At 38.6% G+C, this 23,329-nt stretch overlaps 1 protein-coding gene across 3 annotated transcripts in view; it reads right to left on the reverse strand.

Moving 5' to 3' along the window:
• Positions 1-23,329, reverse strand: part of LOC110830769 (uncharacterized) — a 1,002,197-nt gene that overhangs the window by 939,305 nt on the left and 39,563 nt on the right. The window lies entirely within an intron of this gene.

Here is a 23,329-nt window from a genome sequence, read left to right on the forward strand (position 1 = left end):
TCAATCCTGTTATGTAGAAGGAAGGTTCAGCGCTTGAACGGAAGGTCCTTGCTCTAGTGCATAGCCTGGACTGACGACTGAATCCATGGGCCACTGTACCCAATTACGAAGGGATCGCCAGGCGCGGTAAAAAAAAAAAGGAACGAAAACTTTCCCAATTTAGAAGTTGGACTGTACACTCAAAGAACACAAAGGAAACTAAAGGCAGAATTGGTCGGGCCTAGTTTCTTACTTCCCTCAGAACCAAAGCAGGCTTACGTCAAAAACCTAAAGGAGACGATGACACATCTAATACAAACATCACAAACGACAACATCGCCAATAACAATGTAGTTTAAAAGACGCCTCCTTCTTCAAAACAGATAAAAAGAACAGTGTGAAGGCCCTGCTGTCGGCTTTACGTATATAGAGCGCCCGCCACGACACACGTAACTGAAAGCAATTTTCTGCATATATGCAAACCGCAATACAGTAATCGTGGTGCCTCCTATATTTCATGCACGTTTCCTATAATAAGGAAGGGGTCTATTGTCTCCTCAAGGACACTTCTTCAGTACTCTCCAACCCATACATTTGGCTTCATACGAACGTCCTCGTTGGAAAGAGCAGACCAAGAGGTCTGTAGTCTTTTCTTATCACTGGATGCTCGAAATGCTGAAAATAACAGGCCAATGCGGGTGTGGAAAAGAAGAAAGCTAATGACCTTGACAGGACAAATAAGCTGCTCCATAGAATAACTGGCCTGACGATACGTCAAAAAATAGCACTACTGTAAATATGGTAAACAATGCACAAGATGTAAAGGAGTGTAATTTGGATCGAAATGTCTCGGTATTTATTGATTTAAGGCACAACTCAATTCCATGTATTATCGCACTACGTATGTATTTAATTAAATACAAATCTTACTAAAAAAAAATTACAAACACAAGGTTTAGATTAGACCTCTGTCAAATACCAGTTCGAGGTCCCATTTTTGAGAAAAATTATATAAAATTTCCATAAGATTGATGCATAAAGTTTGGGCCAAACTTAAATTCCTCCATGAGCTTACACTGTAGACATCAAATACCAAATTGTTATCAAAGCCTGTTCGAATAACTTTTCAAGTGAAACACTTTGGGCGGGCCGACGTGACCTTAACAATATGCACATTGTATAGATAACTCGCATGACAGAGAGTCTTGTTCTAGTATGACTCAACTTAAAGATAACTGCGTGTACCGCGATGTAAGCTTAATGCAAAGATCTGCAGTTTCAAACGTCCGGTCGACAAAGTGTTTCCTTGATTTTTCATAATACAGAGAACTTCTGCAACATCTGTGTCTTGCGCTGTTTTCAGTCACGATTTGACCCAGCCCATCTCCACATGAACACGGTACTTCAGAATTACATTACTGAAAGGAATTTACTCTGTACAACGCGTTTTTGTATGTAAACCGACAAAAAGAATCGAATTTATTCTAAAATCATCAAAGAGCTTTTAGAACTGTGGGTTCATGTCTTTGGATGAAAATTCATTTTCATGTTATTTTTAGACAAGTCTTCTTAAATACTTTGCGTTCCTCCCGGAGGTTCCGCGAACAACAATTTCTGAGTCACAGATTTGGAATGATAAAAGCTCAAAATACATCAATATTTCTGGCTCCTAAAGCATATGCCAAACGTTGGTTCAACACATCGACATTATGTTTGAAATTGCCTACTGTACGATGTACCCAAAAATCTCAAACAATGGGCAATGCCCATATCATTATGAATAGTCCTACCGCTAAATGCTCGAGTCGTAAGTTTTGGTTTGATTGAATTTCATTTCACTGCATCTAAATTTGCGTCTAACATAATCAGAGTTGAAATAATATTAACATTTTACATCAACTGTCCTTGGTTAGCACCCACATCCTGACGAATTACAGAGTCCTCTGTGCGAGTGATTCTGAATCAGGCCATCTCTTGCACTTGAGTACACGGCAGGAACAGCTTATTCTAATCCACACACCAAACTCTCAGCTTTCTTCGCAAGGTTTGGCATTTCCAACCCGTGCCGTGGTCTTCACATTTCATCTATTTTCCTAGGGGAACAACCCCGAGAATACCCAACCTTAAACGTCGCAACCGACATCTAGTTTAGTGCGCATTGCGGTCGAGTGGTTAACACTCCCGCTCTGTATTACGAAGTCCCGTCTTCCAATTTCAGCACGGATATCAGCTACCCTGATAGTTTTCGTGATTTTCTTCAGTCCTTCTAGGCGAATCTCAAGATGACACACATTTTAAATTCGCTTCCTTCACGTCTTTTCCAATTCATTCGTTATTTATTAACAATCCTAACATTCAGAAGCACTTTGAAACAGAGAAATATAAAATTCCAAACTCGGAATCCGCTATTTTTATATAACTATCTTCTTTGCACAATATTCTTTTGCAAGCCATTGAGACACTTTATTCAGACAGCGCGAATTTCTGTAGATGCAGGGATTACACATCGCAGATCGCGTGGATGAGTTTAGATCATTCCAAGGAAGACCTCATTTTCACAGAAGGTAATTATGCTGGTGACTGAAGCTTGCAACACAATTTCCCCCACAAATACAACCTGTAAACGTTTGTGTGAGGGCCCGCTACATCACTTTTCCCATCAAGTTTGTGATGTTTCGTTATCACGCCATTTCCGACACGAGTAGCCAACACAAAGCCCACCCACAACATTTACAGTGCCCGGAGCCCCAGCCACACAAAAAATCTTTGTTCTGGTTTCAACTGATAGTGCACTTTTCCTACTCTTTCTTATACCATTCTATTCTGTCTTCAAATCATCTCCACAATGCTTTTCTTCACTCCTTCCTGATTTTTTTATTCGCTTCGGCCCCTCAACCTCTGTCAGGTTTAACTGTCATGTCTTCCGATACTAACCCACATGTCTCACTCATTACCTTCATCTTGGATACAGCTCTATCAAAAATGACAACAGGATTTTTAGAGCTCTGTGAGAGGTCACTACCGCACATACATACCTACTATGAAACTGTTCACCTCAAATACATTACCACATGGAACCTGATTTATCGAACGACGCAGACCAGTGGTTTGAACTATTACTTCGTAAACTAGTCCCTAGCCACAGTCCGAAAACTATGAGCAAGGACTTTATTCGCGTTCCTTAACCCCTCAGGCAAACACTTGCATAATATCTTAAATATGTCACAACCACTTCCTTCTACAATTATTAAATACTTTGCGAAAGGACACATGAATACGCAACATACGTGTATTGTTTTTTATGCGGGGCGGAAGATAACGAGATTCACATACTATTAAAGTGTACGGAAACCGGGAGGTGGAGTGAACGGCTCCTGAGGAACAAGTGGTTCACCGGTGGTGAAGAGTTGGCCTTCAAGAAAATTTTAAGCACTACGAATGACACGGAGGTCAGGGAACTTTCTGTACAAAGTAAGATGTAAAAGACAGGTCAAAATTAGGAATTTAGAACTGCCGCAGGGATAGAAGGCACGAGAGCAATAAGAAATAGGTATGTAAATAGTATCAGAGATTAAGGAACAGTTATGTAGAGTAGCATTAGGGAATAGTTGTAGTAAGAAGTAGTGTTAATAGTGCTACGTATGTAAGGACTGTGGCCGTGAAAACCTGGAGTTAGGCGGCCACAGATCTCTGTATATAGTTCTAAACCAAATATATTATTATTATTATTATTAGTAGTAGTAGTAGTAGTAGTATTGTTTTTGCAGTCAACCGGAAAAATGCTCTCTTTAAACCGTCGGTAGTGACAACCGGCCGGACTCTTTCAGGAGGTTTCTTAGATTTAAAATTCTGAATTTTAAAGCCTTTTAGTAAATTTAACTTCTATTAGTAATGATAACAAATCAAACGTCCACAACTTTCGTTTAATACTGAACAGAAGTGATTTGCCGAGAACGAAGGTGACTCGCATTATCTCCCCATTCCAAATTAATATAGCGTGACTAGTGAGAGAACATTATAATATAACCTGAACGTCATCATCTGAGATCTTTGAAACCCTTTCCATCACTGGAGGCCGCTCTACTTCTGTTCATCACACCTCGTCTAGTCGAGTCCGAGACTCGATTACTCGCATACTGAATACACGTCGTAAACAAAAGATACGTAGTTTGATGTTCCCCTCAGCTATTCCCTGTCAGAACAACACCCTGTTGCCTTCCGAAACAGATATACGGGACTACTGCACTGCTCACGTGAGATTTCTTAAGACTGCCATAGGAAGTAAGTTCAAGAGACATATTACATGGTGTAGGATACAAATAAACACACTGCAACAAAGATTTTACGGTACACAAAAATTATCAGGAGGCAGCACGCAGATAGAATTAATAAAACAAGGTACTCTACAATGACTTACATATTTATACCAAAAAACGCCGTGATGTAGCAATACTGGGAGTAAATGGAAAGACGAACTTAATTTATGGACCTTGAAACGAGCTTCAAGAACCCTAGTGGCGAAGTAGGAGGAAAATAAGGAAAACACGATGTTTAGACGGTAAGGAAGCCTGTCAACACTAACGGAGCACACAAGGAAACTGGAAAGCATCAGACGTTAATACTTTCAACAAGCTTACTTCTTTCATGACAGCAACGGAAGATTTTAAACACGAAGCCAAAGCCTCTTAAAGCGAACAGATAGGGGGCATGACGTGCAGCCTGTTAGCTGATGACGTGGTGGGTTGTAATATAGGTTAAGCATTCAGACAAGAGATCTGTGTGGGTGGTTGAGCCATTTTAAGCGCCACTGTATCCTTCCGCCTTCCGTACCACATGTTGTGTACGTCACTCATGGGCAACTACCACTTATTCTTATATAACAGCGACACATTCTTACATAACGCAGACATTTATTCAGCAGGACTCTAACTTTTGGGCGAAATTCCAAATCTCTACAACATAACTCAGAAAATGCAGGATCAATACCCGTACCGAATGATGGCCCAAAAGTAGCTCTCTCTCTTTGAGGCCAAAATTCCATAAATTGGGAACTATCCAAACGCTCACACTTATATTCTGACAACTCCATTACTCCTGACGTATACTTTACGCAGATATAATTTTGTTACCGCAATACCAAACGGTGGATCTCCACGTACTGATGTGTAGCGGAAACAAAATTCAAAAAACCTGGTTTGACATTGTTTGACCATCAACTTTTTCTTTATTATAACAAAACTTCATTCTGATCTCCATTCATACACATGCCAACATACACTACTCCCTATGCAAATCATGCATCCAAAAGATAAGATACAATTTTAACATTTCGGAAGAACATGTTAGATGGGCCTTAGGCTTGAAGTATGAAAAGGTATCATGTTCCCCCGAAAAGTTGGTATATAATCGGAACACTAAATGGCTAAAAAAACATTTAAAAACAGGTACGTTTCCCTGTAAATATGGGAAGTGAAGGTGAAGCGTCACACATTTTAACTTCGGCAGTGGGTGAAGGTGATGGTCATATTCATGCTATTACCACTTTCAACCCGGATGAAAAGTCGCTATTAACCATATGGTCCTACTAGAACTCTAAATTGACTCACCAAGCTGCAGCCAATCACTTTACTGACTGAGATATCCTGGGCTCATAATATGAAGTCAATTAACGCACTGCAGTAGCAAAACATCGTGTTCGCACGCTACAAAACACAAGCAGAATTGTGTTCACAGCTGACCCAAAGCCTCACATAAGACATTTCAATTTTATCTCACTACGTGGCAAGCAGATACGAGCGTATCTTGCTCAGCGCAGGGAGGAAAACATGCTTTTATAAATCCAGATTAATTAACTGATTTAAAACTAGTACGCTTTATAATTTCAGCCTGTGAATCTTCCGTGCCGTGATAAATTAAAACGGGACTCTGCGAACTGTAACATTTCGCTAAAATATATCCAATTATCAGCGTTACAACGTATGGCCAGTATCATTTTCCTATGTTTACAGAGGAGGTCAGAATACGTTGTTTATACATTTGCAATAAGCCGGTCATTGTGCTTTGTGAGCGAACACTTTTATAATTACAAATGACAACCCGAAATATGTGAAACCAACTCTTGAACACAAGTAAATTCACTGCTACATGTAAGTGACTATTATCTTAGCTGATTAGGTATAACTGTGATGTTAATATAACGTATGACGACATAAACTGCAGTTAACTGAGTTCAGTATATATTCCTTCGACGTCTATTAAACCATCTATTTTTAACACTTTAAAGTCTAGAGGTAACTGCATATATTGCCAGCTTTATCCTTCAACAACTCTGCACTTAGCTCATTGTTCGGGACCCAGACTTGCGGCAATGCAATCAATGTTGCCAGAACATTCCTCCATATTTTTCAATAATTTTTCCAGCTTCTACAGTCGTAATGCCACATCACAAAGAGTACAGAGCGTCCTTATAAGTTTAATTTAGTTCTCAGAATAAACATCAATTTACACAAAATAGTATTAATACTTTGTAGCATAAACCATCACAGTAATTTGTATAAGGCAAACAAACAGGGGCAGAGAGGTTATTCAGCTCGAAATGGTACAGGATCTGTTGTTGCTGGCATTTGGCACCAGTTTCATGGCCGACTGAATTCACGCTACAGGAATGGTAGCTGCTGTACAGTTACGCCCCAAGCTACATTTGCATTATAAGAGCTAGGTCAATGGGCGAGCGCACAGACCGGGCTCAAATCAACTGTGAAATAACACGACATGATGACGGACGTGCGTCAACCCAAATGGTCCACAAGCTAACTAACATTCTGATGATGAAACAGATGCCACCAATAAAATGAGAACGAAGACGAGCAATACTGAAGTTTCTTAAAGGGGCACTTTGATAAAAACAGTTATCCAGTTACACTGTTAAAACACCAAGACAGACACTAGAACCAGGGAGCCTGTTCTATTTAAAAGTTTCCATATGCATAAAGAATTATAAATGAATTATAAAAACAATTTAATACCCTATCGTCATTACACCGTTTGACTGTGTACAACACAGGCAGTTGAAAAAGCATCGTTAAGTAAGCCTTGTCCAATATACCAAATTTAAAATGCCTTGTTTCAGTGGCCCATTATTTATGATGTCATTTTACAATATTAAAAATAATAAATTAACCAAATCATAATTACACGTGGCTTAAAAGCTTTAAGTCAAGTTTTGGTTTATTCTTGTTGGTCATCTTATCTGAAGGATAAAAACAGAAATGCCGGTACAATGAAGAGATAATAAACGGATAATGAATAGATAAATAAGGGATAATGAAGATACAATAAAGGTGCAATGAAGGAATGTAGATAATGTAGAAAGTAACTAACAAATAACAAAGGGATAATGAATGGAAAAAAGGAATGGTGAAGCCGCAATGAAGCGATAATAAGTAGATAATAATATTACAGGTAGCCGTCGATTTACGCCGGGGATGTGTTCCTGAACGAACCGGCGTAAACGGAATCGGCGTAAATTGAAACTCTTTTTATAATGTAAATCAATGGGAAGTCAATGACATGCGTTCCCAGCACCCGAAAATTGACGAGTAATATAATGGCATTACATTTAAAGCTCTGAAATAACGTAAATAAAATAAAGGGTATTTAAAAATATATTTTATACACTTACAACCGGCAATTCGTTGGTCCTCGCGATTGACTGCGATTCTTTCATGTGATTGATGTGTACAGTCACCTCTGCTGTTATGCAATATTTGCATTCATGTAAGACGCCGACCTATAGAAAATCGCCTAGTAAAAATAACCCCGGTACCTCCGCAGAGATTAAATTAGTCCTTCGAAAGTTTAAAGCGCCAGGAATGAAACTGCATAAGATCAAATTCGCATATGCAAAAGTTTGCATTTCACAAACAGCTTTTACCGATTCATCGATCTCAATGGAGCAAATTCGCGTTATCGAAACATACGTAATTGCAGAGATGACTGTATTTATATTTTTTATTTAAAATCAGCGATGTAATAATTACGATTTAGTATAAGAATCAGTACGAGACACATTGTAAAACGTTATAAATAATAGTTAAAAATATTTTTTCACGTTTTGACTTGCTGGTTTCAAAATCGGCGTTATTCTGAACCGGCGCAAATCGAGGGCTACCTGTATACTGAATATAGAAAGAAGAAAATTAATAGATAATAAATAATGAAGAGACAGTGAGACGATAATAGAGGGTTGCTGGAGAGGTAAAAGAAAGACATCGGAAGGTTAAAGGAGAGATAAAGGGAGATAATGGAGCGATAAGGTGCTGACATTATTATTATTGTTATTATTATTATTATTAGTAGTAGTAGTAGTAGTAGTAGTAGTAATCCCCTTCGCACATTTTTCTTTCCATTCTTATTATTTAACTCACGAAGAAGCAAAAATTACTGACAGTCTGCAAGTTTAAGTCTTTTTGTGGTCTTCAATTCGGAACGAATGTCTGGCATTAAATTAATAAAAACGTTTCTCACCGAGATACCGTTCGGCTATTTGAATATGAAAGTGGGTAGCATCCGAATAGAGAACCATGAAAATAATGAAATCACCGTTCCCGGAATAATTACTTGGCACAGGACGCAGTATTGTAAATCACGGGAATGGCAATATATTTTGATGATTTAATTACGTAAATGGAATTCATGGGAAAGTGTGTCTACCCGACTGTATGTACACGCACACAAGCAGAACTAAACACATCGCGTGCCACCTTCAGCTATAACATATGGCACGACACAGCTGCGATACGACAGTCACTGACAGGCCAAGCCATTATTTCACGTCCATAAGCAAACGAAAATTCTAACAATATTCTAGTAGAAATACAGAAAAACTGGATCCCAAGAGACGTAAACTGTTTTCGTTTCAGATGGGCTTCCATTTAGTCCTAAGTGGTTATCATACAAAATTAATATTCAAAGCATTTTTCAGTTCCCCCTTCCCCGGAATAGTACCTGAAACTAACCAACGGCAACTTCCTTTCATACCCTTTCGAATTCATTATTCACTTATCTTACAGTCACTGAACGTTAAATAATAATATATAAAAAGCTCGAAAATGTAGCACAGCCCAAAAATTCTGATCTGTTCTGTTATTGCCTCAGTCGCCCCTCAAATAAAGCTCATGAAGAAATTATTAACGATTCAGTGTAAATAATTATAACACGTATTATAACACGTTTGAGAACTGTTGCTGCGAATTAATTTATGAAGGGGTTGCGAATATAAATGCAGAGTATTTTTAGACACTAAAAGTACTATAAAATACTTCAGGGAGTTGTGTGTCAAAATAAATTTGGGCCAACACATTTTAGTAACACAGAAAATAGCAGTTGCAGAACACTGGCAGCAGTGCTCAAAACCATTATTTTGAGACCCAGGCAGCGTCTCAGTTCCGCTGTAGAACAGATCTCTAAGCATAAAAAATATATCATCGCCTAATTCTAAAAAGTGAAATTTAATTCACTCACATATTTATTTTCATACTTCATACAAGTCTTAAGACTCATCATAACTTTTAGATTCGGGATAGAAGTTATCTCCTCTCTTAAAACCCGATGTCAGTATATACAAGTTGGCCCAAAATGTACCTACCAAGTTTAAACTCAATTTTCTCGGCAAAGACTGAATATAATTAGAAGAAACTTTCCTGCCATTTGTTAATCTTTGTTTTCGTTCGGATAGCACATGCTAACCCAGAGACTTTCGAGGAGCTAATCTAATGAACGTAAAACCTTCATTATTCCAAATTATATCTCCCAAAGTGTGGTGAAAAAATTTAGGATGAGGTTTCGAAATACAATCGAAGTTGAGGGCAAAATATACTGAACACAATGTAATATAAATGGCTTTATATGTTGATTTAAATGGTGTCTGAATGAGATTTTTATGTCACATCGTTTGAGTGAAATAAATCTTTAAAATTAGTACACATTTTGGGCCAACCTGTAAGTAGAACGCCAGACACATGTGAACTGGGGTTCTAACATATTTTACAGACAGATATAGAAGCTAGGCCAGTTTCAATTGAAGTGTGGGCCCCAATGAAGGGTTATCCTTAACCAAACTTCCCTCTCGGGCAGGTGACATACATAAAACACGCTCGTCCTTACTGCAGAGTACGTCTATCAAGTCAACATGCATTCGCGTCACGATTATATGGCGAGGGTGACGGAGGGTGGCGATAGAATGATGAAAAAATATATATAAAGATTCCTTCCTCTTTTATTTTAAGTCAACAGCTGACACTGCATAACGTGAAACTCACGCCCAGATCGGACATGGACACAGACTCCATTGGCGTTCCAAGGCAGAAATATAATAGCATCATTTCTTCTGAACGTCTACGAGAAGTTGGTCCTTTATCGTCTTTTATTTTGGATATTCATTCTATCTGCCTAGATAGCACCACATGTAAGACATAAATATGAGGAGCACATTTCCTATCACTCACGTTTCCAAATACCCCATACCACCGTTCGGCATTCTAACGAAATTTTACGTGCAGGACTCAACGCCGGCGCTGCATATAAGCTTGAAGAAAAAGGTGTATTTATTCATAAAAATGAGTTCAAACAGAACCTCAGAAGACTACCTGCGCCTTTCTTTCTTTCTTTCTTTCTTTCTTTCTTACTTTTCACACAAGGATATATGCATTTATAAATAATGGCTTATTTTAAACATACGACATGGTAATTTAATTTGCATAAGGAAACAGGAATTGTTCTGGGATCAAAAACCTAGAAAATAAAATAAATGTAACCACTACAATATGGAATTTCTTATTACAGGTAACTACCGAGGATGTTACGAAACATTACACAGGATCTGGAACAAATATATAATGTTGTTCGTTGTTTGCATAAGTGTCTCACATTAAAAAAAAGAACAAAGACAGAGGATGTTTGAAAACAGGATGCCGATGTGACGGAAGGAGATTGTAATTGGAGGTTCGAGAAAATTCCTCAATGGAAGAGCTTCATAATTTGTACTCTTCATCACACTGGTCTATTATTAAGGTTATTGATTCTACATGATGCGATGGGCGATGCATGTAGCACGTCGGAAAACATGAAGAGAGAATACTAATTGGGCGATGATGGGATGATCTTCGAAATATGGTGTGCGGTTTTTGGTTTGAATTCATCTGGCTCAGAACACGGACAAGTAGCGAGATTGCATACATTTCTTTAAAATACGGTTCAATATTACCCTCCCATACACGCCTAGGTCTTTAAAGTGACATCTTCACGTCAATTTATTCGGCTAAAATTGTGTACGCATTTGTCATCCGTCATCTTGCTCATGTGTAATAAAATAATAACTTTCCGAGAGATATTCAGCATGTCCAACATCGATAATTACTCCACAATTTCAAGTATAATTCAGAAACACTTTGCAGTTGATCCTACTGGATAGGTCTACATGCAGAAACCCAAGTGCTTTGCAAACAGCATTACAATGAAACTGCAGTCTCCGCTAACAACAAGAGAAACAAAAAACAACGCAATGCAGGTGTAGCATATGAAGAATCTAATTTCAGGCTGTTAGAAAGAAAAGCAAATATACAGCAAGCGAAATATTTCCACGAAGAGCCGGATTAAAGAAAAGAATTACCAACTGGAAATGAAATTCGGGATAAAAAAGATACCATCGCCCTTTCCAAGTTTGCAAAACACTGCAGACAACGCAAAGACCACAGTGGTAGTCGCACGGTCACCCGGGATGCTAATACTTTATCCCGAATCTAATAAACACTTATATTCTTGTTGAGCGTATGTATAAAACTTTCCTCTAGATGTTGTGGTAATCCAAGGGATAAAGACACGGCATTTCGACGAAATATATGGGTCCGTTTAGCTAAAAGAATTCAAATTCACGTCTCTGTAGCCCTCTCAACTCGGCAAGTCTGCCCATTACATATATTAATAATAGGAATAGCTTACGTAAACATTCTTTCAGCTAGCAAGTTTCTACGAAAGTCAGAAATCACTTGTAACATTTAATTCATAATTTTTTACATACGTGAATTCTTGCCTCTGGTTTTAAAAAAAATGATAGTTAAAAAATTCAACTGAGAAATATCAGAGTTAAAATTCCAGTCTGATTTAAAGACTCAGAGCACCGATATATAACTTTCTATGCACGGATAAATCACTTAACAGTTTCGTAAAATTCAAGTTATCTGTTTTTAGACATAACACAACAAAACAACGAAATTTATTTTCAGGAATTAAACTCTTTAGGGCAGATTTAAAACTGTAATTTTCTAATGTATGATATGTAATATAGGCGACAATAATCGCGAAACCCCAATTAAGTAGTTAGCGGTTCCTGTTTCTAGATAAAAAATTTCTTATTGACTCCACCCCACTTCTTCCGCTGAAACACATTAAAATAAACCGTCAGAGCAGATGATATCAAACAGTTAATTTAAATCGTAAATAATCGAAGTTACTTAAACCACCAAAACTGTGGTCCCTTCAACCCTTCGCATGCAGCGCACGAGATATCTGGCTTTAAATCACTGCCCTTCAGCTCTGCATTATCTGATGTTAGATATTCATCGCCCTGATGACGGAGGCAGTATGACCTCCGAAACGTTGGTTAACATCGACCAGACTACACAACGCAACAACCCAGAAGACAGAAATCTTCATACTCCATCGCCCTGATGATGGAGGCAGTATGACCTCCGAAACGTTGGTTAACATCGACCAGACTACACAGCGCAACAACCCAGAAGACAGAAATCTTCTTACTCTGATGACGGAGGCAGTATGACCTCTGAAACGTTGGTAAACGTCGACCAGACAACACAGCGCAACAACCCAGAAGACAGAAATCTTCTTACTCTGATGACGGAGGCAGTATGACCTCTGAAACGTTGGTAAACATCGACCAGACTACACAGTGCAACAACCCAGAAGACAGAAATCTTCATACTCATCGCCCTGATGACGGAGGCAGTATGACCTCTGAAACGTTGGTTAACACCGACCAGACTACACAGCGCAACAGCCCAGAAGACAGAAATCTTCATACTCATCGCCCTGATGACGGAGGCAGTATGACCTCTGAAACGTTGGTTAACATCTACCAGACTACACAGCGCAACAACCCAGAAGACAGAAATCTTCATACTCATCGCCCTGATGACGGAGGCAGTATGACCTCTGAAACGTTGGTTAACATCTACCAGACTACACAGCGCAACAACCCAGAAGACAGAAATCTTCATACTCACCGCTGTGAAAACCTCAAATCTTACAATATAAATTACACATCACCGTAGAAATATACAATCATAAAACGTATTTTCTAAAAAAAAATAGACACATATTAAATAGCTTAAACCCCATGTATATGTATTTAAGATAAATATTATAACGTTCTATGTACTCTTTCGCCAAGTCGTTAATTTTCTTTTCTGTAGCACCCGAAATAATATGAAAATAACAGCAATCAAACGTGAAGTTTCGTTTCCAGTACAACACTACAGTTGCTAATGCTGCGGGGTATGAGGCATAACAACCCTTCAGGCAATAATGACCTACGAAGTGTCCCCCGCTCGGCTGTTATTTGCTAACGTTCCTACTAGCCCAGAGGTTCCCAAAGTGTGGGGCCCCCCCCCCGGGGGGCGCGCGAGTTGTTCTTTAGGGGTGCGTGTTGTTTGTATGAAAAACCCTTTTTAAATAAATATGGAGAAACATTTTTAACATCCTTCGCTTGGTTGAGGCAGTTCAGCAGTGGCAGCCATCAAAACAAAGTATCGTTCTACGATGAATCTGGAAAACGACCTTAGAGCGGCCATTTCAAAACTCCAACTTGGGTATGATAAGTTATGTTCACAGAAGCAACACATGCATCCCACTAACCCAGGTATGAAGCGTATATTTTATTATAGTTTTTTTTAAATTAAATGCATTGAATAATATATACTAAATTATAAAAAAATGTGTGCCCATAGCTACTTGTTCTGGAAGGGGGGTGAAATTTATGAAATGTTTTAAGGGGGGCGCAAGGTATAAAAGCCTATTGATGCTACAATCAAATGTGCTCTTCACACTGCAAGCATTCAAAAACGAATCACAGAGATGCAGTTTTACAACTTCAATATCGTCGATCGTTAATTCGATATCTTCAAGTAGTCCAGATATTATAGTGACCACCAACGTACTAGATGACCGTGGTTTCATTCCAGACAGGAACATTTTGACTTCGCACTAAGTCCAGACCGTCTCTAGTGGCCCACCCATCCTCCTATCCCGCGGATAAAGCAGCCATAACGTGGTCTTGTGACTTGTCGTTTTTTGACTTTGCTGGACAGTTCTGAGTCCCATTAAAAATTACCTGCCTTGTTCGACGTGCTAGATGTCATTCATTGATCGCAACATCGATGTAGAGCGATGAGTACTCGTATAGGGACGAACCCCGTCATCTGTTCTTGCTCCACTTCGGGGCGCGTGACTTCTTGACATAACACGTGTTCAGTACTGCGAACAGGCAACAGTAATTCTAGACACCAAAGCCTGCTGGCATCCATTCAAGAACAACGGATCGCGGAGTGCCTTGAGCATGCAGCAGTATCGGACGCCGGACGTGCTCCCACACACACGATAATCCGCAGCCCACACATAGCAACTCAGAAATGGGTCGACCCATCAATCAGGCTTCAAGTGTATATTGATTCACCTTGTTCAAGTAGTTATTTAGGTTTATTTAGCGACGTTGTCAGTAGGCTATAAAAGCGACGAACGGCAGAATGACCAATGAATAATGAATTGCGAAGGGTTTAAAACGACCTCTCAGATCTCTAGGCCGAGATATTAACCCGTGACTTTCGTTTCTGAAGCAGGGGGTTAGTAACCACTCCGGCACGACGACTAATTCTTTAAGTGCATAACGCCTGCCACATAGTCTACCATGCCTTCTCTACTACACCTTCATAAAATTTAGGCATCATGTTCTATAATGCCTCAACTGACTAATTCGAGCTTCAGGTATCCTCTGACAGTAGGAGTTTCCCATATCTGGACCAATCAACTCATCATAATGCATAAAGCTGAAAAAATAACCTGGTACCTCAGGCTTTAGCACTTACGGGTCTCACATCTCGAGCATCGAGGGTTCAGAAAACAATTGCTTCTTCGCAGCGTATTCCTTCAACTGATGTGAGGTAAATGCAATGCGTTCCAAAACTTCATTCCATTTTGAGTCTTGTCAACGTGTTGTTAGATTTGTTTTACTTCTAATTTCATCTTCCTCCAACTCCGTACATGTTTCCTTCTCAGCATAAGGTTCACAAAAACAAATTTAAGTTTCTAAATTAGCTACAAGAAATGGTGTACTTCCTGCCGGATACTGACATCGCGTCCAAACTTCTGGCCTCCCTTCAACTCCTTCAATGGTCCAAAAATTTCGAAATTTCTGGAAGACAAATCTGGGCTATAAGGACGGAAGTAGACCACCAATATTACGGAAGAACCAAAACATTGGCGTGACTACCCAGACGCCAGTGTCGACATCTTCACCACCGTAAGAACCTCCTGAAATCGCCTCCTAGACCCTTCAATTGTTAGGCTGCATCTCTCGACACGGCAACTGTTTGTACCCGCGTCGCACAAATGATTCTGGCAACAAGAACGGACTTCTGTACTTCCCGGAAATGCTCAAACCGTTTATACATCGTGTATGAAAACAAGAGCATTCAATGCATACAACAACGAGTTTAAGAACTGGGATAACCATCGACAACCTAGAAACTCTATTAATCCCGTTCTGCTGCACATCTACCTGCCCAATTATCAACCGGAATAACAATACAAATAATTACCTTTAAACTCTAAACTTCATACGGTAGCCACTAGATATCACATACAAGTATCACGGAATGAGTCACGTCCTCTTGTCTCATTCCGCTCTCAACAGTACTAAAAATTCATTCCCGAAATTTAGTGAACGCCCCTCGATTAAACCTACCGTAAATTATAAAGTGAACAAAACGTCATTAAAATTCTAACAATTGCTTCATGGTGTATACAGGTTATATCACCCTGTTCAAGCCCGCAGCTTACATAGGAACCCATTCCATCTTCATTAGCTATCAGCGTTCGTCTAGCCGTATACCAGATACATGCATCGTATTCAAAGTACTATACTGCAGAGTGGGCTGAATAGGGAGCACACAACTTGTGTGAACAGTTTAGTCTTATAGAATATGCACAGTCTGAGGATTTACGTAGAGGTTTTGGAGAGTAAACTGTGCAGAAAAGCCGAGTTATATAGCTAGATATGTGCTAAACTTTGAAACTTAACAAAAGATATCACCCCGAATCTTAGACGATTTCAGCGATTATCTCTTACGCAGCTCTGTTCAATATTTGCAAGGAAATAGGCGATGGAAACCGTCCTCAGGCAAAGTCCCAGTCGTTTCTCCGTGCATAATAACAAGTTGCTGCCACTAAACTGAGAAACAACTTCAAAGTCACCTATAAATGAATGAAGACGACAACAATCAGACTTCAGGTTCCCACAGCGGTGAGTATGAAGATAACAATCTTACGTATAGTAGAAGTTGCACAACATTTCAGACATACTATCTACCTCAATCATCAGGGCGGTAAATTTCTACCAGATTACGAAGATACAGAATTTTGGTCGGAAAACTTCAAGAAAAGAGACAACTTGGAAGACCGTGGCGTAGATGCAAGAATAGTATTAACACTGAGCTTAAATGAATAAGATGTAATGATGTGGACTGACTTCATCTGGTTCAGAATAGATCTTCTGGACGCATAAAGAAGCTTCTGGCTCCATATAAGGCAAAAATTATCTCTATGAAAATTCTACAGATTGTTAACCACTCGTAAAGTTCACAAGAAAGAAGATGCACGCTTGCAGGATGTCCTCGTAAAAGTTGTAAGGAACGTATTTAGAGAGAATACAGAAAGCAATATAATGTCGAAGAGTTTTTTCTTCTTTTGCACCGCGACTGAAGTTCAAAATTTTGTCACACGACTAAAACGTACCTTGAACCAAAAAGTAACTTAATTTACACAGTCCATGCGCACGATAAACGTTAGAAATTTCAGAAAGGAACTTACCCCAACCGCAACATATTTTAGTATATATTAGAGCGGCAGGGTGGCTTAGTTCTTAAAACAATACTTTGTCTAACAACTACATGTATATGTGGATTGAGGTAGCCACAGAAATCACGTATTCAGGTACAATTCCAACTTAAACTGTATTTTCCTAATGTTTGTTCTGAACCACTATCTTTTATAGAATTTTATACTACCAATATAAAAATAAGATTTTTTTTTGGTTGTTGACCATTTGCTGCTGTTAAGGAATTTTGGGCCTCACGTGATAACATTTATTGTTACTGATGTATGTGTTGCTATAGCCGCTGACATGGTATGGCGATCAATTGCTGTTAAAGGATTTGGGATTTTATAAGAAAATATTACAACGTTTCCAAGGTAACGCTGTCAATACAAGATCATACTTCAGATGAAGGTACATTAAATCACACTATGTTCCTTAAATAAGTAAAGATAAGTAATCACCTTCTTCCCTTGCACAATATTACTTAATTTCAATCTTTATATGATTTTTTTCTGGAAAAAATGCATTGAAACCAAAGACTCACTCATCCATGGTCTACTATGCATATTTACTTCTACATAACGCTGCAATACAGATGTTCAATTATAATTAATAATTATTAGCGTTTCGCAGCTTTCGTAAAAGCAAAGACAGGTAATGATTTCAATTTTTATACCCTGCTTTCTTACAGTTCCAAATAAAAATGTGTTTTAATAAGTGCTTTATATTTCGCGTTGATGTGAGTTTTCTAGTATGAAGTTTATTCCCATGTTCCTTCTCACACAAGAAACTTTAAAGCAGGAAAGTGGCTAATAATTTATTTAAACTTGCTCCTGACTGCCTCGAGGCTTCGCGTTCGCAATTACGTCTTGAACAATGACATGGCCGCTGAAACAATTCGGTAAGTCATAAAAACTCCGGCTTAGTAAATTTTATAAAACAGTTTAAATCTCTTAGCATAAGTATGAAGTTCGTAGTTATGAATTGAAGCACACAGCCCACGACATTAAACAGCGCAGTTTATATAGTAGGTACGGGTACATTAGTTTGTCAAAGCACGCAACTTATACCAACCCATAATCCGCTCTTACAATACAATCAAGCCCTAATGGTGGCCAAATATAATCGCCAGACCAGGCCGTAAGCTAGTGACCGGCCGACCAACGGAACAACCTTCCACGGGCGGACCTACTTAATCCCCAAAAGGATTTAAACTCTGAACTTGCTCCAACTTCATCAAGTACGGCCTCGCTCGCAGTGCTTATGAATGGATGGACTGTTAGTGCGTGATGGATATTCAGTGACATGCAACTGCATTTATCATAGTGTCTACTGTAGGCTACTAACAATGGAAGAACACTGGACAGCGCAATGACTATGTCTGTTGTTTAACAGTGCCACTGAAATCAAACCTTTATGCGAACTCTCACAATGTTATAGGCCCTTCTGAACATGATTGGACTTTCAATAACGAAAATCGCGAGTTGTTATGGAAATATAAAATAACACAATCAAATATGTAAAATAAGTGATCAAGATAATTCTTACAACAAAAGAAAGTAAATTTTGACTAACACAAAATGTAATCCTTAGAAAAAAACTCGGTGCATATAAGAGTAATTTATTTCAACACATTTTTCAAAGCTATAATCTCCCCCACCTCAAAATACAAAATACCATCCAAGAGGATGACGACTACTTGCACAACTGAGCGGCATTAATGCTGAGGCCGAAACAGGCCCTCCTTAAATATTTCAAGTTTCTGCCAGAAAGTGGCCACGACGACAAATATATTTACTATTATTTTTAAACTCTTGACATTAGAAGTTTTTGCGGGGGACACTCAAGTTTACTGCATAGTCACTGTAGTCCTAATGACTTCGTATTACAACAGAAGTACATCTTATAAGCACTGCCACATGGGTACGTTCCCTCGCTGCTTCTAAGAGACACGAGCACTTTGTATAACGTGGTCAGATATGAGAAACCGCCTTATTAAGTAATAACTCATACAACCACCGTACTTCTTTACATGACCTCCAGTATCTGATACTGAGTCGGTGAAAACACAGGACCCACACAACTTCTGGTTCACTTATCAAATCACAACAATTTCTAACTCCGTCTATGAGTAACGATACATGGATTCGAATCCGGGGCCTTCGGAGTACAAAGCCAGTACGCTAACCACTATTTTGACTAAATAGGATGGATTCAAATGATAAAATGGCAAGGATGTGGGAAAAAGAGATCGTGTCTTATTTTAAACAATAATCTTGCATCTTCCTGAAACTGGGGAATATCTCAAAAAACGATTGTCATGAGATGGAGGCAAGTAAAGGAAAGTTGACCGCTTTTAGATTAATCACGTGCTCTGCCACAACACGTGTTTAAAAATACAGTACGAGAAGAGCAATAAAATAAGTAATGCATTACAGTACAGTAAGTTCTCACCCTACGAAGATCCTCATTATGGAATTTCGCTCATACGAACTTCTACAACGAAGCGCATACCTTCCGCTTGGCTAGTCATCCGAAAATGAACTCGTTCATCTGAAATCTTCCGAACAAAACTGAGAGAAGACAAGATGAGTAAATAAGATGAAGCCAACAAAGATGTTTGTTTACATAAGTATTTCTGTTATTTTTTATTATTTAGTGTTCTGTCTGACGACAGGTGACACAAATTACACAGTCACATCTTGTAACGTAGTAAATTTCACTGATTTCCGGAACATTACAATGAAATGAATTAATATATTCACACGAGAAGCAAATAGTTTTTGCTTTTGTAGAACAATAATTTAATTTTCATTCCTTTTAAGCTGCATACACAAAGATATTGAAGATATTGTTGAGGATATTGTTCAAAAGCACAATTTTATAGTATTTATTTATTTAGTGTTCTGTCTGACGACAGGTCCATATGAACAGGATCCTTCCATCCTTTTCTCGGACTGGGACCTGTTCATATACGTTCTTGGCAGATGATCCAGAAGTGGTTTGCCATTGCCTTCTTCTGTGTGTGAATGGAGTAATTGTTGGGATGTCACGGAGAAACCGGGGAAGCCCCCGGAGGAAAACTCCGTGTTGCCTAGACCACGGCCTTGCCCAACACAAGTTATAAATTCGGGCACCGCCGGGAATCGAACCCGAGACCCCAGGATTACAAGGCCAGCGTTATTTCTGTTACAACAATTTAATATTTTTATACCATGTGTAATAATCCATTTTCGTTACTTGTATACTTGTCGTTTCAGGTGCTAAAATATTTATTTCCAATTGTTGTGCCTTTTTCGGTCATCTGGGAACGTAACCTCCAATTATAACATTGTGCTTGAGGGAACTATTCACAAGAACGTGGATTGCCTGTACTTGAATCGGCAAACTAAGCCCAAACTGCAGTTGTAAGAAACATCATATATCATGATTATATCCAGTTTCAGGCTGTGGTAATCACTGCACAGAATCACGTTGACTGACGGTGTGTAGTTGGGCATAAATACAGAATATTAAACATAGGGCTACATAAGTACCATATGTTGAAAGGCTTTTATTTTCCTCAAACCCACACACACAGCAACAAATTACATATCGAAGTCGACTCAATGTCATTTCGATAGACAGGATTCTCATACTGTATAAGGATTCTACCATACATATCAAGCAAATGGACAGAGAGAAATATCTGAAGCGTTATCAAACCCCATTACAATGCATTTGTGAGCTTTGTTCTTTCATGAATCAAATTATATTACATCACGAATGTACGTAGGGAGAGGAACGGGCTTATAGCATGACCAACACAGAGAAGAGGATACATATGAATGATCAACTCTGTGATCAAAGGGGACATTTATCAAATCGAATTACGAGGCTTCGTTCGTTCCGTACATCCGTCTGTTCATCGTGGGCATTGGCAACGGTCAGCCTTCAATGAAACACAAAAGCCCTGCCCTCAGACTGTTCCAGTATCCTTGCAGATACCATATCAAGTTCATTTCAAATATATTACGTTCACGTATTTACGATCTAAACACTGACGATGGAAGGGCCAAACGTTCTCAATCTATCAACCGCGAGGTCTCGAAGATACTCGGTCAACGATATTTTTTCATAAATGCTTTAATTACTGTATTTCAAAGTTGACTAGTGCGAAGTGGTCACAAATAATGGGTAGAAAGGTATTAGGAAGAAGGTGACCTTGGGATATTTTAATATATAACATAGAATTCGTTTAGAGAAACCGGGGAAGACCCTATAAACCTAGCAAAAATATATAAAACGTGTATACAAACAACTGTTTACACTATGAATAGTGTAAACACATTTTATATTCTAAGACACTACACGGTACGCAAGATTTTAAGACTAGCAAGGATAATCGGTAATCGGATACCTCCAGAATATTCGATTCATATGTCTAGAATGTAGTTTACCGTCTAACTAACTAGATGGCTTACCCGAAGGTTCATCACCGACTTAACCAAAGCCCTCCACCGGACCCTGTCTTGGGCCAACAAAATCCAGTCTCCCCCAACTCCTATGTCCCACAAAGCGTGTGCTAACTTTTGGATGGTTATTCAACTGCTTATTTTGAGTAAAAAAATGTTACATCAACATGGGTGAAAATCTCTTTCCTTACGTAGTTAAGATGGATGGTAAAGGTGAAAACTCAAAGGAACGAGAAGATTAAGTCAGTTTAATTTAAGAAATAAATCCGCTACATGGGAACGTTATTCTACAGCAATCGTGTTCAACGTTCCGTACGCTATGGCATAACGTACGTATTTAAGCGGCTTGCAGTTCGAAATAATGACCTGTAATGGCTATGTACAAGCAAGCTCGTTTAAAAAAAAGCACGCTACTTTCCGTGTGCTTTCATTATTACTCCGTATGAGAGTAGCATTGTCCTTGATGCGCTGTCGTGTCTGCGACCTCTGACATAAAAGAAGTCCTTCAGATATCCTCACAAGAAGAAATCAAAGCCTGTAGTCTGCCCAAGCTGATTTCTGTAGATTTTAAAACGTAGTTGGAAGCAGTTCACTGTTGAATCAGAACTGTAGCAGTTAATGAATGTTAATTTAAAGTTAACTGTCACATCACATTTCCCCATTTTCGCTGCCGAAGTACTAACAACTGGCCTGCTATCCAAGAAATTATTTTCTTTCGTGACAGAATATTCATTCTCGTTTTTATTAAAGTTCAAAGTGACATCTATCAGTTGCGATGGTATCGGCACGTAGCTTGGACTCGGTAAGAAAGAAAATAATACAGAATTTTAATGGGGAAAGGTCTTGAAAAGCGACAAATCGGAAGACACTAAATAAATGAAGGATGATATTTAGATATATCTTACGAAGACTAATACTGAGGTCAGAATCGTGTCCAATGGTATCAACGACGTTAATCCTCCGGGTTATATTACAAGTGAGTGAGACAAAAATCAGTTTTAAAACTCATTTTCTTCCTGTAAAACACAAAGTAAAATGTAGAAGACATGTCATTAATATTCATACCAAAATTTAATACTGCAGACTATCAACATCACATTTTAACCCTTTAAAATACGGTGGTAACTATATGTACCACCAGCTTTAACAATCAATAATTATGCATTCTAACCATATAATTGGGGCCTATGTATTTGTTTCGCATGATTCTGAGAGTAAACAGCGATTAATTCCTAAAACAGCAATAACTAACTGATCTTTTCAGTGAAGAATAGTGTTTTCTTTGAGGTACGCACAAGAACTCTTCACTAATATTCAGATAAGCTTCGTCTTCAAAGGATTAAAATGAATTTACAAAAGTACCTAGCCAGTCATCCGTGTGTTATTTGACGACACCGTTTGGAAATCTATACTCAGATGCTATTTAAATAACAGTTTTCGAGTAAAATGGAATTAATTGACTTCATTCTCGACATTTTTCATCAGTATCTGCATAATATTTTTCCAACATCGGCCTACATAAATTCCTTTAGCATACTTGCAATAGAATCTGGGTAATTAAAATAGGCTATAATAAATAATACAAAATAGGGGTACCTAATAATTAATATCGCGCTTTCTATGTTAGCCAGGCACAGACATTGAACCATCCTATACATTATGATCTACCGGATTCCCACCGCATTTAGAATGTGATCCAATTCTCAGTCTCTCAAAGGGAAGCGCTCTGAAC

This window comes from Zootermopsis nevadensis, unplaced genomic scaffold (genome assembly GCF_977971745.1).
Source record: "Zootermopsis nevadensis isolate Lab colony 2312 unplaced genomic scaffold, Znev_1.0 Znev_ptg000013l, whole genome shotgun sequence".
NCBI lineage: Eukaryota > Metazoa > Arthropoda > Insecta > Blattodea > Termopsidae > Zootermopsis > Zootermopsis nevadensis.